The sequence below is a fragment of the Lepus europaeus genome, chromosome 5 (assembly GCF_033115175.1).
Source record: "Lepus europaeus isolate LE1 chromosome 5, mLepTim1.pri, whole genome shotgun sequence".
Classification (NCBI taxonomy): Eukaryota; Metazoa; Chordata; class Mammalia; order Lagomorpha; family Leporidae; genus Lepus; species Lepus europaeus.
In genome coordinates this window covers 66754661-66769278 of record NC_084831.1, presented here as the reverse complement: position 1 = coordinate 66769278, position 14618 = coordinate 66754661, and the positions used below count along the sequence as shown (strand labels likewise).

Below are 14618 nucleotides of genomic sequence, written 5' to 3'. Positions count from 1 at the left end.
TCTTGAGCTTATCCAGAGACTCTGGAAGTGTAATCTGGTGAAATTTTCAGCAGGCTTGCTGCTAGAATCTTTAGGCATGCTGGGCTGCTGCTCTGGTCAGTGGTTGCATAGATCTGGTGCATGGATCTACAGGGTATGGCCTTTTGTTTGGTTCTATAGGGGCATGCCTATCTCCTGAGTCAAGTAAGATGTGCCTAGATCTTGGGTCTGTATGGTTGGACCAGTTTGTGAGTCCATGGGGAAGGCTTAGAACCAGGGTCTGCAAGAGTTAACATAGAACCTAGGCCAGGGTAGCTGGTCTAGTGCTGGGGTGAGCCTGCAGTCTGAGTGTAGGAAGGCTGGCCTGGAGCACAGGCCCATTGTAACCAATCTGGCATTGAGATGGGCCCAGAACTGTGAGGCCTACTCTGGAGCCTGGCTGTGTGGGAGTCCTCCTGGCACAGGGGCAGGACTGGAGCCCTTGTGGCTGTGATGGGAATGAAACTCAGGTCTGTGGAGAGAGGGTTTAAATCCTGAGGCTCACAGGGGTCTGCCTAATGCTGTAGTGAACCTGGAACCTGGGGCCATGAGGCCAGCCTGTTGCTGGGTTCACTGGAACAGGCCTGGTATTAGTATCTGAAGTGAAGAGAGGGCCTTCATAATTCTCCCATTTCACACGGAGGGTAGTTGTCTCTGCTGTGTTGCCGGGGCCTGCGGGAGAGACGATATAAAGTAATACAGAACTCTCCCTCTCAGCGCTTCAGTGTGCTTTGCTTATGCCTGTTTCACCCCGGTGCTTTCTTCACCCCAATTGCTTAGTTCTTGTGAGGTACTTCTTCATGTGAATAATTGTTCAAATTGCTACTTCTAGGAGGAAACAAACTCTGGAGACTCCTATTCTGTTATATTGACGTCACTTCAGTATCTTTTCTTTCTTCTTTTTTATTTTTATTTTTTGGTATAGGTTGTAATACTTTCATTTCACAGATTTTATAAGACTAATTTTCATGAAGCTATTCATGAAAATTGCTTGTGATTTTGTAAGCTACTTTGTACAAGAAAGGTATCATTATCATCTATTCTGTCTTTCTGAAAGGAGGAATAATTTTGCTCATTTGGTATAATTTCTAAAACATTTGAATAATCATTAGTTTAGTCATTCAGCAAAAATTTATTAAAAATCTACAGTATGCCAAAGCACAACACTGGAACCTGTGAGGATGATGAAGATTTTCACCATGCAGGTCCTAAATTTAGAAACTTATACAATAAATGATCAAGTAAAGTCACGCTTTGTAAAACAAGCAGTGTTAAATGCTATTGACATAAATACACATAAAATGTCATGGCTTTTGAGAGAGTAGAAATACTTCAGTCTAGAGGGATCCAGTAGTTTCAAGAAGGTGGCATTACAACTGGGCTTTGAGAATGGTTGGAAAGTAAAGTAAAGACTGAATGTTAATGTTAAAATTATATGGCAAATTGTCAGGGACCACGTAGCATGTGGCTTCTTAGTGGAAAACTACTGAGGCAGGGCTAAAACAGCTCAGGTCAGAGAGTTCTGATAACACAACCTTGTGTGACCTTGTGCCCTAAGACCTTGTAAACTTTCCCCTACCTTCACAAGCATTGCAGCTACAAGATAAGCTCCCACTCCTTCCCCAGCCTGATGTCTTGCCCTCCTAAACGCCCCTCCTTCCCCAGCCTGACACCCTGCCTTTATGATATATAAGTGTGTGGTTGAAAAATCAAAATCGCAGCCTGATCAGAACTTGTCTTGCTGCCATCTTTGTGTCTCCTGTCCCTTCATTTCTCTTTCTAGGTGCTCGGCCCCATAGTTGACATCCCACGGGACAGGACAGCAAATAATTGAGAAATGATTAATTTACTTTAGAATATGTTTTTTGAAATGAAGAGTGTGATGACTCATGGCATCAAAATAGCTAGATCATTACCATTAAGTCCTTTGCTGGATATATTTTGGAGCAACTGATGTTTTTGGTTAAAGGAGTGCCTTTATCAAAATTATGCTCAATAGTGTTTAGGATAAAATAGAATATGAAAGATCAGGAGACCATCCTAATAAGTATTGTAGGAAGTCCAGGAGGATCATGAGAGTACAAATGCAGAGAAGAATGAAGCAACACATTAGTTGCTAACGAGGAATACTTTTCATAATTCTTGACTTCTATTGCTCTTTGTCCTATTTAATTTGAATTGTTTTCCAAGTTCTTGGATAGCTAAAAAATTACCTTCACAGGAGGAGCATATAAGAAAAATTCTTCAACTCCTGGCAGGATCTTCCCAGGTGTGGAGACCTGCAGTAATTTTCAGATACCTCAGTCCAGACCCAAGGGAGTTAATAGGCTGTGAACTGTTATAGGACACGGGAAAAAGCAAGAGGGTAGCAAGATTAAATGTCCTGCAAGGCATTACACTGAATTTCTTCTCAGAGTAACTCTAGAAGGCTTGGTATGCCTTCCTTAAAAATTCTATGCTTTATAATAACTATATAACTATATTGGCCTGATATACAGTTATGCAAGCCTTACTGATCAGAGGCAGAAATAACAAATGCCTTTGAGAAAAACCTCTGCAGAATGTTGCTATGTGACAGTAAAGGTGCTAAGAGAGAGTCACGGGAGCTCTAGGCCCTCGTATCCTCTCCCCTAATCTCAGCACATTTCTAAAGGGTCTATGGAGATTCACCAAAGGGAGCCATAAAGGTGAATAACTAACACTATGTTCATGGAAGATAAAATGCTTACAGGACCCTACTCCCTAAATACCATCCCAGAATGAATCATCCCTGAGAAAGCAGGTATCCCCTTACCCTCTGTTTTATTACTGTGTTCAAAAGTCAAGTAGAGAATATTGATTTTCCAATGTATTCCTAATTGAGAGGAAAACTAATAATTTCCTAGCCTTCAGAGCAATAGGAGACTTGGGGGGGGGGCTCTGAAATTCTGCAGATGTGACTTGAGTAAGCTACAGACACATGGATCCAAACCTAGCCTTAAAATTCTTAGTAGCCAGTATGAACTGGGTCAGAAAATGAAGTACAAATGTAATAAAATATATAGCAGTTTCTCATTGACTGTTACTGATATGTAGCAGAAATAATTTCTGCTTAGTTGACACCTTGTACAACATGATGTAAATATACATACACATGAGTAGAAATGTACATAGGACCTAGGATGGAATCAGATTCAGTACACAGAAGGGTTCACTTTGCCAGGGAAATTCACACAATATAATGAACGGTTACAAAGGGATTTCTCATTTTGGGTTGATTTGATTAGCAATAATCTTTGAATCTAATTTCTCAGGTAATGTTTTGTCATCATTTTCCAGGGGCAACAAGCTGACGAACATCTCATTTACATTTTTATTAGTCCATAAAGCTTATCCTGCTTATGTTCTTCTGTCTCACCCCAAAATCAATACTTAATGTTTAATAATGATAGCTAATAGAGTATATGGCTAAAGTGGCTGGCGTGGAAAAAAAAAAAAGAAAAAGGAAAATGACACTCAAGCTTGTGTTCTCTTACATCACTCACTACAACTGATACACACTGAAGGCATTGCCCTTGAGACCATAAAATAACTGATTATGATGCATGATCTATTATCTTGTCTCCATCTCCAGACTTGCAGCCTAGACAGAAGGAGACAGACTCCTTGCTTTTAATAAAGGAGTATTCTGTAACATGGGGCACATTCAGTAATTGGTACACAGAGTTTCTGGTTTCAGTTTCTGAGAAAACCACTTCTGAATGCCATAGAAAATGCAGTGTCGTAAATTGAGGCTTAGTTATTTAAGATTAGGTATACAATAAAGATTTCATTTCAAAATACTTAACTATTTCACATCAAGATATATCAAACTGGCCCTGTGGAACTGCAAGTGAGCATTCAAATCAAGTATGAAAATCCATAAAGTGAATGTCAATGAATGATGATTAGAAAAACTGTCAATTATTAGTAAGATTTACTAAAGAGATACCTAAGCAATAATTTATAATGATATTGATTGAATGGTATTTTTTCTCTTGTTAGGATTTCTATTTCTCAATTATGAGAGATATCCATATGTGTGGAATTCTATGGTAGCTCAGGATTTATCCCTCTACCTGCAAAATTTGGATGGAGATTAAGAGAAAAGGCAGTAGTGCTGCATATTTTGACATAATAATGATGTCAGGTTTCCTACCAGAGTGTCATAGAAAGAGAGGGAAGTTTTCAAACTTCTTAAAAATAAAGACTTATTTATTTATTTTGAAGGGGACACACATACACACACAAAGAGAGAGAGAGAGAGAGAGAGAGAGAGAGAGAGAGAGATCTTCCATCTGTTGGTTCATCCCCAAATGGCCCAATAGCCAGATCTGGGCCAAGTTGAAGCCAGAAACCCCACATGGGCAGTAGGGGCCCAGGCATTCAGGTCATGTTCTCCTGTCTTCCCAGACACATTAAAAAGAAGCTGGATTGGAAGCTGAGCAGTCGGGAGAGACAAGAACCAGCCCTCAGATATGGGTTGCCAGCATAGGGAGAGTGGTTTTACCTGCTATGCTACAACACTCTGGCCCCTCCAAACTCTTTTATAAATCCAGCATAACATGCACTTCAAAATCTGCTAAAAACTGTTATGCGCTGAATTGCTTCCCCATCAAATTCATATGTTGAATACTTAACAGCCCTGGCACCCAAGAATATGGCTGTATTTTAAGATAGGGCCAGTGAAGAAGCAGTTAACTAGTTTAAATAAGGTCCTTAGTGTAGACCCTAATCAAAACAACTGTTGCACTTTAAAGAAGAGATTAGGGCACATAGGCAAAGACATGAGATTTATACATGAATGGAGATGAACATGTAATACACAATGAGGTCACCATCTAAAAACCAAGGTGATAGATCTCAGAAGAAATCAAACTTACCAGCACTTTGATTTCAGGCTTCCAGCCTATAGAAATTTGAGAAAATAAATTTCTATCTTTAGGCACCTGATCTGTGGTATTTGGTCATGGTGGTCATAGCAAACTAACACTTGAACAATAATAAGAAACATAGACCAAACTCACTTAAAATATTAACAAAATAACTTCAGAAAAAGCAAAAAGAATATATAGTGACCAGTTGTGTTTCATTCCAGTAGTACAATGATGATTCAACTGAATAATAACAATTATTCTGAAAATGTCAGCCAATGCAATTTGGAAAGAGAACACACGATGTTTAATGATTGGAAAGCGAGTAAGACTATTAACATACATAGAGAATTTAATTATATAACAGAAATATCTATAAGATCTAAAATACCTAACATAAGAAATCAGTATGGAGTCTGTGGTCACAAAAGGCTTCCATAGCCTTGACTGCCCATGGCAAGAGCCTTGGATGATCACTGACATCATAAAAACAGAGTGCTAATTGTTAAAGGAACAACAATAGTCACTGTGCACTTGCTCCCATGTAGGACCTCTGTCCCTATTGAATTGTAATAAGAGAATCGACTACAAATTCTCTCTGTACTCTATATGTTGTATGTGGGTATGGGTGCAAATTGTTGAAGTCTATGATTAGCATAGAGTTGGTCCTCTGTATACAAAGTCATACTAAAAATGAACCATAATGAAGAAGGAGATGGGAGAGGGAATGGGAGGTGGGATAGGAGCTGGGGGAGGAGGGTATAGGGGAAAGAACCACTATATTTCTAAAGTTGTATTTATATAAAAATGCATTCATTAAATAAAAACTTAAAAAGTATCTCATCAGAAAAATTGAAAGGAAATAAAGGAAGGAAAGAGGTGGGATGAAGAGAGGAGGGGGGGTGTGAAATATCATTATGTGCTTAAAATTGTATATATGAGATCTATGACATCTATTCTATTTATATAAATAATTCTTAAAAAAGAATAAAAAATACTGGCCAGAGCCGCGGCTCACTAGGCTAATCCTCTGCCTACAGCGCCGGACCCTGGGTTCTAGTCCCATTTGGGGTGCCGGATTCTGTCCTGGTTGTTCCTCTTCCAGGCCAGCTCTCTGCTGTGGCCCAGGAGTGCAGTGGAGGATGGCCCAAGTGCTTGGGCCCTGCACCTGCATGGGAGACCAGGAGGAAGCACCTGGCTCCTGGCTTCGGATTGGCGCAGCGCTCCGGCCGTAGCGGCCATTTGGGGAGTGAACTAACGGAAGGAAGGCCTTTCTCTCTGCCTCTCTCACTGTCTAACTCTGCCTGTCCAAAATAAATAAATAAACTGCAGTTGATATGGCAAAATCTAATTCCTCAACATACAAAGGACTCTTGCAACTCAGTAAGAAAAGAAAGTCTAATATAAGGATTGAGTTGAGCCAAAATAAAGGAACTAAGACTAATGCTAACCGCATTTTTCTGCTTCTGTATAATAGCTATGCTTGCAGGACATGTGTTGTCTTTAGAGAACAAAGAAGAAAGAAAAGCTTCTAACCCTTATCCTGTCGTGACCTATTCCCCCAACCCCTTATCTTGTTTTATTGCTTTACTGCCGCCCTGCAGCTCTTCATCCTGTTGAAACATAACAAGGTCTTGTTGCCACCCCCGTCCTGATGGAATTTTCCCAAGCCCCTTATCCTGCTGTCCTGCCATGCTCACCGAAACCCCCCTTCCCTGCTTAATTAAGCTGCTTACTTGAGATGATAAGAAAAGAAAAAAAGACTGCAGAGCACGGACAGCCCGTACCATCGTCCACCCCGTCCACCCCGCTTGCTCAAGCTGATAAGAAGAAACTATCCGTGACCCCCCATCCCAAGCCCCTTACCTAGCAACCATTAACTTACCCAATAAAAATACTAGTAACCTGTAGCTTGCCCAATAAAATTGTAACACAATTAAGTATGCTAATATTGTAGTTTTAGCTTTAAATACTCTGTGAAACTGATGTTCGGGGCCACTCTCTCTCTCTCTGCACCCTACCAGAGGGTGCTGCTGAGACGGCCCATTTGCAAATGTAATAAACTTTCCTCTTGCCTTTGCATCGATTGGAGTGGAGTCTGTGTTTCTGGGTCCGGTTTGTGGGACGCCTGCTTAAGGGGTCTTACAATATAAAAATAGACAATAAGGCAGTTCATAAGATAATGCAGAGAGAAGATCAACCATATAACAAATGTTAAAGCAAAAGTCTCAGTCTCCCTTATATACAACATGGCTTCATTATTTCTTTCTTTCTTTTTTTTTTTTTTTTTTTGACAGGCAGAGTGGACAGTGAGAGAGAGAGACAGAGAGAAAGGTCTTCCTTTTTGCTGTTGGTTCACCCTCCAATGGCCGCCGCGGTTGGCGCGCTGCAGCCAGCGCACCGCGCTGATCCGATGGCAGGAGCCGGGTGCTTCTCCTGGTCTCCCATGGGGTGCAGGGCCCAAGCACTTGGGCCATCCTCCACTGCACTCCCTGGCCACAGCAGAGAGCTGGCCTGGAAGAGGGGCAACTGGGACAGAATCCGGCACCCCGACCAGAACTAGAATCCGGTGTGCCGGCGCCGCAAGGCAGAGGATTAGCCTAGTGAGCCGCGGCGCCGGCCCATTATTTCTTTAAATTGGAAAATATAAAAAAGATTTTTTTTCTTGACACTTATTGTAGAAGTATAAGTAAATTCAGTCTTGGAAGGTTATATGGGCAATAATTATTAAAATGTAAGTTTTCCATAACTTCTGTCTCAATTACATATGCAAGCACAAATGATCATGTATATTCAAAGGCAGATAATTACATTTCACTCCTCTACCACCATGACATTCACTAGTCAATAACATTTTCCAGATTCATTCACACCAAAGTATGAATTAGTACTTAATTCCTTTTTTTAAGATTTTATTTTATTTATTTGAGAGGTAGAGTTAAAGAGAGAGAGAGAGAGAGACAGAGAGAAAGTCTTCCATCCGCTGGTTCACCCTGAGATGGCCACAACAGCAGGAGCTGCACCCATCTAAAGCCAGAAGCCAGGAGCTTCTTACGGGTCTCCCATGCAGGTGCAGTGGCCCAAGCACTTGGGCCATCTTCTACTGCTTTCCCAGACCATAGCTGAGAGCTGGACGGGAAGTGGAACAACCAGCGCTCACATGGCATTCCGGCGCTGCATGCAGAGGCTTAGCCCACTATGCCACAGTGTGGGCCCTTAATTCCTTTTAATTGTTGAATAGTATGCCATATATATGCATAATATTTCAGTTATTTTTTCATTGGTTGATTAACATGTGTTTCTCCTTTTTGGTTATAACAAATAATGCTACTATGAAAATTCATGTTCAAGTTTTTATGTGTCTTGGGGATATACCTAGAAGTGAAAATACTGGTCTCTTAGTGAGTTAGGTCTCCTATGAATGGATCAGTTTCCAAGAGAGCAGGTTATTATAAAACCATGATTCTGGCTTCTCCCTGCTTTTGTGCTTCTACTCTTTCATACATGTGTTCCTTCCACATGTGCCTGCTTATCTGTCACTTGATGCAAACACAGGACTCTCATAAGACCCCAGTACTATGCTGTTTTGACTTTCTAGGACCAGAATTGAGAGCCAAATAAGCTTCTTTTCTTTAATAAGCACCGGGTCTCAGCTATTTTGTGATACAACATAAAAGAGAATAATACAGGGATGTTTCCAGTCGGATAAGTCTAGCTTGTGACTACACATGTAGTTTGGGGACGTGAAGTTTAAGGTGAAGTTTTCCTTCCATTATCAGTTTATGATGAAAATAGTGGAATAGTTTAAAAAGAACTGTAATTATACTATATATACTTGAAAAATAACTGTAATTTTACTACCTGTATTTTGGTGTTTTGCTAATTAAAACCCTATGTAATTGTAACATGATTTTCATTTAAATCAACCCTATTGGAAACACTAAACTAAGAAAGATAAGCTAGTTACAAAGAAGCACATATCCTGTGATTTCATTTACATGACATAGCTAGACTAATCAAAAATGTATAGAAATAAAAACTGTATTAGTGGTTGTATAAGTAGGAAGGGAGAGATGGGTAAGACTGACAACTTATGAATATAGAGCTTCTTTTGGGGGTGACAAAATGTGCTGCAGTATGACAATGATTATACCATTATGTGACTACAAAAAAAACCACTTGATTGTACAAGGATGAATTATGTATTAAATGAATTTTATCCAAACAAAGTTATTAAAAGTGCAATACAAAAATGTTAGAGATCAGTAATAGAGCCTAACAGAATGGGCTACATACAAAAAGACATCAAAATATTTTAATGTCCTTGGTCTTTGATATAATTCAAGTCTCAATAGACAACACATTTTCCTAACACTCATATTCTAAGCTTCTATCAACCACATCCCGAAGTTAAATTCTGGTCAGGTGGACTAAAGGCACTGTAGCATTGTGGGTAAGAGCTGACTCTGATGCTATAATGCAGTTGAACACCTGCTGTACCAATTAATAGCTATGTCACCCTGAGCAAGTTAATTTCTCTGTGCTTCAGTTTTCTTATCTGAGGAAAATGAGAAAATCTTGAACAAGGCTTAGGTCAGTGAATATGACTTTTACAAGGTTATCACTTCAAAATGTCATTGTTTTTTACTATTTTTTTCTGATTTCAAATGAAGTACACAAGCTACTATTTTTTATTCATAAGACTGGAGAAAGATCTGATAACACTCCATTATGAACTCATGAGTACCTTATGTCTAACAGGGAGAGATACTGTGCATTCTCTTTTTAGTGCCTTTGGGGAGAAACCTAAAGCCATTATAAAAGAAATAAATCAGAGAGTCAGAGCCTTCTTTGTAAACAGACCCTCTACTGAAACACTTAGATGATTTAGTTAGGAATGAGCTGGAACAACATCAATTGCATTTCCTTGAAGTCAAAAATGAATTCCAAAATAACTAGGAAGCATTGTGGAACAGTGCTTGGATAAGCGCGTACAATCTGAAAATTGGATAAGGTAGGATAGAATAAAATCAACTATTAAAATAGTGCTCTCACTTTTACAAGATCTATGTGAAAGTATGTCTTTCTGTGAAAAGTATAAGACTCCACAACAACCTTTACACACTATATATTGCATCACCTGTTTGTTCCTTTTTCTGTTTTCTGCTCAGTTGTCTACAGCGATAGATAATTGATTTGCCTTCTGACAACTGCAGAAACTACTTCATGAAACACCAGAGTGACAACTTTTTCTGCCTTTTAAATAAGTAAATAAATCTTACCTTTTTAAGAAAGTTATTTGATTATGCATAAAGTGTTTTATACTTGGGCTCTGTGTGTGTGCTTTTCTACATGCATTAATATCTGCATGAGTAAATAAAGTATAGTAAATGCCATACAAAGTTATTTTTGAATCAATTATTATGACTTTAATTATATTATGAAGTGATGCTTGGGTTTCACACAGTAATATTACATTTATGTTTTTTCTGGATACCTTTTTTGTGATTTCTAGGAGCTAAGACCTGTTTTAGCAAAAAATACAAGCCACTAGGACTAATTGCTATTTTATTTTAAAGATTACAGATTTGAAGTTAGATGACCAGGTTTAAGACACATCCAGCTCATTTAGCTATCATCTGAATGCCCCTAGGGAAGGCTTTTAACATCTTTGATTCTGAGTTGCCTCACTCATCAACTGAGTTTGCTTTCTTACAGGAGAACCAAGTAACAAATAAAGTACTACCAATGTTAGCTATTAGTTTTCATTTTCCATGCCTGACTCATGGATCCCTTGGACCCAAAGGGAAGAAGAAGGGTCAATAGATGCTTATTGATTCTGCAGGATCATGGGTCTGGCATAATTGGCTTATGTGTATGCTGTGATGGATGGATAAATCATGCAGAGAGAGAGAATTATTAAGACCTGGAACAATCAGTATTTGCCTCCTTTGCAAAGTACAGTAAATTTAAATTTGAGTTTAAAATTGCAGTCAGTGTGTGTCTAAAATTCTGTAGTACATGTTCTTTTCTATTATTGAAAGAGACAGCTGTCTAGTCAATGTAAATTTTATTATAAAATTGTTTAACAGAAATCACAATTATGGGAGGACAAACACACTGGAGAAACTAATGGAACATTTTCATTTGATATGTGAAGACAAAGAGGGCTGTCAGACTCAGCATCAACTATTGTTTCAAAGAGAAAGGTGGGCAATAAAAGACAGTGACTACTACTGAAGAAGAACTCACTGATAAATCACCAAGTGTCCCTGCTAATCAAGATAGTAAAATATAAGAGTGGAACAGAATCTACATTTTTGGCATAGTGAGGAAATTCTATGTGTATATTTTATCCCATTTTACTCAATCATTCTGCAGAATTTGATACTCAGGAATTGTAACTCTCCTAACTGTGGTACGACCATGTTGTAGATAGCCCTATGTCCTTCTGACCAATTTACTCTTTGTTTCATTCAAAAGCTATTCAGTATTTCCTCAAGTTTCTGAATAAGATCTTGGGGTAGTACCTGGGCCATCTAAGTACACTCAATAAATGACTTTCAGCTATTGTTATGGTTTTGACTAATTTCTCTCTATAAGTTCCAAAACCAAAGATTCAACCCAAATTTCCTCATTGAATGCAAGTTGTGTATTTCTTAGTGATTAATGAACATTTCCAGCTGAAACTTTGAGTGTCATCAGAAAACCATTTTTGGAGGTAATTGATTTTCCTCCAAACTTAATCTTTATGTATTTCATCGTCATATCATTACACTAGAATCCACAGCAAACACTGCAGTCAAAGAAATCATCATTAACATAACATATTACTGATCAAATTTCCATCATTTTTCTGCCTAATAACTCTCAATCGCTTCTTTTTTCTTATGAAAATATTCTATTGGTTTTGAACTCCTTTAAAAACTGGAAACTTCAGTGTTTTATTATTCTCGTTGTGAATCACAACACATTATAACCTTATGTATCATCCATTGAAAACTGTAATAATTGCTTAACTAATGGAATTAAACTTGGACTTCTACTCTTAAAGCTTCCTTAGACAAATCCATTTCTAAGAACCAGATTAACCTGTAGAGACTCTTGATCTCTTCAAAAGCTATCTTTCTATTTTCGCTTCCCAAATGTGCTCCGCTCATTCTTACCTTCCCATTTATCAATATTATTTCTCTTCAGCTTCAGTTTCAAAATTTCTCTTTCCCCAATTATTCTATTCCACATGGCTTTCTAATCCCAGTGAACTCCTAACATTTCAAATTTCATGTTACTTGACATTTCATGCTGATTATTTCTTAGTATCCCTAATTTCCAAACTCACTCTCAGTTCTGAATCTTTGTTTCCTTACTTACAGTTGCATTGCTATTTTACTTTTGAATTGCTTATATAATTTTTCATGCATATTCACTTCATGGGCTCAAATAATAGGAAATATTAGAGGGAAAGTTGCATATTTTCTTAAATCATGCTATGAACAAAATAATCAAAATATTTCTGAATTAATGAATGTAGGAGAAAAGAAACCATGATGAAAATATTTATTATAAATAGTAGTTCTGAAAGAAATCATCCAAAAAGTTTACATTTTGAATGTGATGCTTTTAGATATTTTTGAAGATACCATTTTCCTTTATTATTTACTTAGTAACTTAAATAGTCCATTATGTAAGAAGAAAATAAAGGCTAATGTACCTACCCTATTTTATTCAGTGTCATTGATTGGTTATAAAAGTCATAAAATGTTATATATCAGCTAATGCGAAAAGTAAGAGAACCCATGGAGCATTGTAAACAACAGGGGAGATCTACTTGGAATTATTTTGGTATCAATACTGAATTTCCTTCAATACAATGATTTGCAAAGCAAAAAATAAAAACATATTTGAATAGGAAATGAAGAGACTAAGCTCTCTTTCTTTTTTTTTAATGCTGACCCCTGTCTATGAAGTAATTTTTTTTAACTTTTATTTAATGAATATAAATTTCCAAAGTACAGCTTATGGATTACAATGGCTTCCCCCACCCATAATTTCCCTCCCACCCACAACCCTCCCCTTTCCCGCACCCTCTCCCCTTCCTTTCACATCAAGATTCATTTTCAATTCTCTTTATATACAGAAGATCAGCTTAGTATATATTAAGTAAAGATTTCAACAGTTTGCACCCACACAGAAACACAAGGTGAAACATACTGTTTGAGTACTAGTTATAGCATTAAATCACAATGTATAGCACATTAAGGACAGAGATCCCACATGAGGAGTAAGTGCACAGTGACTCCTGTTGTTGACCCAACAAATTGACATACTAGTTTATGGCGCCAGTAACCACCCTAGGCTCCCGTCATGAGTTGCCAAGGCTACGGAAGCCTTCCAAGTTCGCTGACTCTGATCATATTTAGACAAGGTCATAGTCAAAGTGGAAGTTCTCTCCTCCCTTCAGAGAAAGGCACCTCCCTCTTTTTTTTTTTTTTTTTTTTAAGGGAAAGGGTTTATTGGGGAACACCCAAGAGACCGGAAAGCTAAGGCCAGCCAAGACTGGGAGAAAAGTCACTCATCTTTTGTAGGTAGAGGGGTTTGTCTGTAGAGAAATTTTGAACAATTATACAGCATTAAGTGGGGAAGAGGACCATCAGTACACACAGGTTGGGAGTAGAGCCATTGGTGGTAGAGTAGAGGTTATGATTACAAAGAAATGAGGCCCAAGTGCGCTAGACAGGGTCTAGAACAAAAGACAAAGTCATTATTAGAGGAGCTAAGAAAGGTGCTGTCTAAGCTACAATAAAGTTTTCTGATTGAGAGGCAAATAGAACCTGATAGAAGGGGCTTGATAATAATCTGGTGGGCTTTAGGCCTTGTAAGTTAAGAGGCCCAGACCTATCTATCTCTTCACATGGGGTACAGCCTAAGGGAGGTGTGAATCTCCTAGAGGAAGGCACTCTGTTGACTTTCATTACTTGGCTGGCCTGGGAGGAGAGCTGGCCAGGTAAAGGCAGGTGACATCTCTAACAAGAAATTTACAGTTCTGCCTGCAATGTTGCTGACCCTACTTGGCTGTCCTCTCAGGTGTGGTGATAACTTTGGAAGTTGGGCTGAGTGAAGGGCTTTTCAGCTTAGAGCCACTAAGATCTGTGGCTCTGACCTGGGCATCCTTCGACTCCAGGGCAGGTCCATTTCCAGTGATCCAACTCTTGGCAGAGCTGCCAGGGCTCTTCACAAGCTGACTTCTGCTGAAGCCCAGGCTTACCACATTGAAAGCCACTGCAGTGGACTGGCCTGTTGGGTCTCCTTGAGGACAGATCACTGTACAGATCAGCCATGAATAGGCCTGCCACCCATTGCTTCTGATGCCTAGCTTTCTTTTCCTCCTGGTTTGTGTTAAAGCAGACCAGAGGATGCAAGTCAAGGGAGTGCCCAAGTCCCATCTCTAATCTTCGGTGGCCTGAACTACAAGTCTATAGTCACAGGCATGTTCTGTAGTAGTTTTTCTAAGGTAGACAATGCCCATGAGGAAAATTATATTCTCACTTAAAAACTTTCTTTCCCTTTGGTCTGAAAGTGAGGTTTTTTGTACTTACTGTTTACTTCGCTGATGGTGAAGTAAATCAAGCTATGAAATTATAATTTAAGCTCTTATTTTGGCTATGCTATTACAGGAAAATGTTAGCCATCTCTTGACCCCATTGTAAT

General features: G+C 38.7%; 1 protein-coding gene across 3 annotated transcripts in view; it reads right to left on the bottom strand.

The window, feature by feature from the left end:
* Positions 1–14618, bottom strand: part of TNNI3K (TNNI3 interacting kinase) — a 368374-nt gene that overhangs the window by 306101 nt on the left and 47655 nt on the right. The window lies entirely within an intron of this gene.